The sequence below is a fragment of the Papaver somniferum genome, unplaced genomic scaffold (genome assembly GCF_003573695.1).
Source record: "Papaver somniferum cultivar HN1 unplaced genomic scaffold, ASM357369v1 unplaced-scaffold_104, whole genome shotgun sequence".
NCBI classification, from domain to species: Eukaryota; Viridiplantae; Streptophyta; class Magnoliopsida; order Ranunculales; family Papaveraceae; genus Papaver; species Papaver somniferum.
Window position 1 is genome coordinate 2,114,338 of NW_020619270.1, and position 4,308 is coordinate 2,118,645.

Genomic DNA, 4,308 nt, shown 5'->3' on the forward strand with positions numbered 1-4,308 from the left:
GAACATTGGTCTTTGGTACCGTTCAAGTTAATTTCTCTTGTATTCAATTACACTACACCATTTGGCCTATTTTGCAACGTTTTGATTTCAGCTTTGCAACGCATACATACGTTGCATACATTTATCTGTTGCTCATATCCGTTGCTCATTATTATTTATACGTTGCACAAAATCTGACTAAAGTAATGAATAAAGAAAAAAGGACACGCTTGCCTTATTTAAAATAGTTGAGGGCATAAGTGACTATTGCAACCTATTATTCCCCCTTTCTTTTCTATATCTATTTTTTCCGTTTTCTTATTTTCTTTATCTCTCCTCTCGGAGTTCGTCTAGTTATCCTCTTATTTTTTCTTCTCTTCTTCTAATCTAAACCGAGCTCTGCGAAACCAAATCCAAGTTTCCAGAAATCAAAACCCATTCCTCTTAAACCCTAATCTCATAAATCAAATCTTATCTTTCGGAAATGAAACCCAATCTTTCGATAAGTCAAACCCTGGAAATCTTTTTTCTCTGTAAAATCAAATGGCTCTATAAGGTGTGAAGTTTCTCTCTGGTGATGACCTACTGGATCCTGCTGGGTATAACTCTAATCTTCGTACTTGTTTTTGCTTGTTGCTTTATTTTGACCTAATTCTATGAATAACGAATTTTGGTAGGTGATATTCTTTAAAGATTTTGCAAATTTTTTTCGTTTACTGTATTAGGTGAGTTTAAGTATGGGATTTCTTTTAATTTTAGTTTTGTGGTGATATGGTGTTCTAAAGATACTGTTTGTATGTGGTGTTCTGGTAGATGCGAGCTGAGAATAGAGAAAGAAGAGGGAGATCGAATTTGATTGGTGGTAGTTGCTTCAGATGGTGGAGTTTAGGAGTGATTGCAATGGTTTGCAGGTGAGGAATGGTAGAGATAATGCATAGAACTGGTGGTGTTTGGAGCAACAGAAGATGAAATGGGTTTTGCAGTTTTAGTCTGAAGTTAAGTTGCAGGTTCAGGAGATGGATTTGGTTACTGCTAATGGATAGAGGAGGTATGTACTGAAATGGCAGTTCCTGGTGGTTATGTTGGTGAATGTTGCCTGAGGAATCTGAGTGGGAGATGGAACTGTTAGTGTTGATGAGATGGTTTGTTTTTGAAGCTGTATGTGGATAAAATGCAGAGAAACAGTGGGTTGTATTTTTGCTGATGCAGTGGATGTATGAGATGGAGATGGTTGAGCAGCAGAGAGGCCTTGAAATGTGATGTGCTTGGATCTTGTTGTTGCCAAGAGAATGGACTGTCTTGGTGATGTGTAAACAGGGAAGAAGAACAAATCTGGTGTTGCAGTTGAATGAATGGATTGAGCTGATGTTGAGGAATGAGCTGAATTGCAGATGGTTGGTGGTCTAGTATTGCAGGAATGGAGTTGCGTGGTTCAATGGCCTTTTACTTCGCAGTAGCAATTTCAGGAGCTGGATGCTAGGGTCAGGAAGCTACAACAAGTGTAGATGGTGTTGCAGAACAAGAAATTGTGATGGACTCCATAGCTAGTTCACAGATATTTACAATGTCTTTTGGTGAGAAAAAAACCCATTTCTGGTTGCAATCCTAATTTTTTTTTTGCTCTTTGACATGATTTTTAAATGTGATATCAAATTTTATGATTCAATGGTTTTCTTAGTCTAGACCACTAAGTTTCTGTGGATGTATTGTAGATGGAAACATGTAGCTCTATGACATAGTTCTACATCATTGAGCATGCTTGATTATAAATGATAATCTGGCCAGTATGACATATATGAAGGTGATGAGCTAAACTGGAAGCATCCACCTGCACGTGGATGTCAATGGACACTATATTCTCTGGTTTGTTTCATGAAACATCCTTTTTAGTTTTATTCTACCAAGTAGTAAATTTTTCTACGCTTCCGTGACGCAGACAACTTTGTATGTTCATCCTCCCAACTTTAAGAAACGAGTGTCCTCATGTTGTTCATGTATGTATAGATTGCAGGGAACAAACTCCGGGCACGCAAGATATCTTTCACCGTCCATCGCTACTTGCCTGACAAAAGGTATGTTCGTAGTTGGTGCATAGTTATTGATTATTACCTCTTCCTTATAAACTCTGAAACGTCTAGCTAATAATACATCCCTCCATTTTTATCATCCGTGAGCAGTTATGAAGATTGAGGAGTTGATGAGCTGATTGTTAAAGACTCTTGGAAGAGACAAGTTGTTGGGGCTCTTGTTATCACACTATGATCAATATTCCTTGATAATCTCATTCTCTTTGAAGGTTAGATGGGTAAGTTGAAACATCTCTGATATTTTTACCAAATTATTCTTAGTTTCAGTCCTATCTTGCTTACATAGTGCATTAAGTCTCTCTTTACTTCTTGTATATGGACTGCCCATAAATAACTCAATGGTCCCAACCTGATTCGGTTAGAATTTTAGGAATATCATAAATATTTAAAGGATCATTGACGTTACTAATGATCATCCTCACAAAGTGAGCCGTTTGATCATCTCCATATGAAAGATTCGGTTATTGGTGGTGCTGGTGTTTCTTATTATGGAGCCATTTGTCAACGTAGACTTGTTTGTGTTTCTATAGCTCATTTGTTTATGGAAATGCCTATGAGAAATATAATTCATTGTTGATGTTTCACCTGATAGTTCATGATGTGCAGGTGGTGGCAAAAATGGTGCGACTTTGGAGGACATTCTAATTCATAATTTCCCATACATGACTCCAAAAAACTGAACTGGTAATTTTAGGACTTCATTTTTATTTTATAACACAACAAAAGACTAGAATGCATTCTTCTAAAAGAATTATATGGATGACCATGACAATGCATGGATATGAAAGCTGTTTAGTTTGAGTATTTCGTAAAGCAGAGTTGCTTATATATTTTTAGCCAACATCTGAACAAGGATGTTTGGCTGCAGACTAGATCAGTCGAGTATATGAGTACAGCAAATATGTTCTGAATCTTTGGTAATCAGTTAGATTACTCTTAATGAATATGATATGAGTTATATTTTGTGAATTAGATCTTCAAGTTAATTATTGTCTCTTGATGTTGCAGCAGCATGGTAAGTTGGCTGACAAAGAAAATCGGCCAACGGAGGGTCTTGTCACTATAGGTGTAACTTCAGGTGCTTCTACCCAAGATAAGGTAATTGTCATCACAAAACTTGGTTCTATTTTCTGGAGTACCTTACACCATAAATCTGTACCTGAAGTGGCATTACTCTATGGCAATACGGTGACATTTTGTGTGATATGATAAATGTGCTTGTATGGTTTGATTTGATTTGATGGCCTTGTGACCGTACTGCTAAGTGTTTGTTGGTGGAATGAACATTATCGATTTTATATTCACTTTTTCTTGTAGTAGGTTCATATTTGTTTTCTTTTGATTTGTAATTAACATTTTAATTGTTCTTTCTGCAGAAAAGATGCCATGAAGCCGGCAATTTATGGATGGATTGGTTGATTACATCATGTCATTATGCCAGCTGCAAAAAAAGAATCGAGGTACCTTGTAGAGGCTAGTTGAAACTTGGGCAAGTCTTGTAGTGTGCCAACATACACGCTCCCACTATTTTCTTGTTGCTCTAATCATTAAAGCTAGGACCAAGTATTGTGAGCATATTTGGAGTAACCCGGAAACAATAGCTTCGTAGCAATATTTCTTATGTTCCGGACTGGAATTTCATTGAATTTTTTTCTAAGTTTATAATGTTGTAGGGATTAGTGATTCGCTGATCAGGTCAGGGTTCAATATTATTTGTAATACGGGAATAGATTTAGCAATTTATTTATTTTATACTAATAAAATAATTTGCAATGGATGTATATGTTGCTTAAATTATTTTAAACGTTGCATTAGTCTAATTAACGCAACGGATGAAGCAACATTTTAGACGTTGCTTTAATTAATTTAAGTAACTTTAATAAACGTTGCACATAATTTGTGACGCCGTGTGGCCAACGTACATAAGCGTTGCTTAAATTGTTAGCAACGTGTATAAAAGTGGTAAATTTGGGTTTTTGGTGTAGTGTTAGACTCGCAGATTTCTATTTGCTTGAGTAAGTATTGAATCGAGAAATTGAGATATAACTCCTTGATATACTTTTTGTTAAGATTGAGTCTGACTGTCTAGTTGATTCTCTTAAAAGTATTGTTAGAGCATAGCTCGGTCAACCTCGCATGCGTTGTTAACTCAAGCATGTTTGTCAATGTTAGTGATCAAAACTATAAGTCTTGAATTCTAGCCTACATAGCTAAGTCTCGGACTAGGATAGAAAAGTGTAGT

At 36.2% G+C, this 4,308-nt stretch overlaps 1 long non-coding RNA gene across 2 annotated transcripts; it reads left to right on the forward strand.

The window, feature by feature from the left end:
• Positions 1–333: 333 nt before the first annotated feature.
• On the forward strand, positions 334–3,877 carry LOC113327612. Of its 2 annotated transcripts, none has more exons than XR_003349065.1 (8): positions 334–578; positions 793–1,553; positions 1,692–1,842; positions 1,984–2,051; positions 2,157–2,284; positions 2,673–2,750; positions 3,075–3,164; positions 3,443–3,877. It is a non-coding gene; the product is annotated as an uncharacterized LOC113327612 (long non-coding RNA). The 2 variants fall into 2 exon arrangements; XR_003349064.1 differs by having other exon boundaries at positions 3,078–3,164.
• The last annotated feature ends 431 nt before the right edge of the window (positions 3,878–4,308 follow it).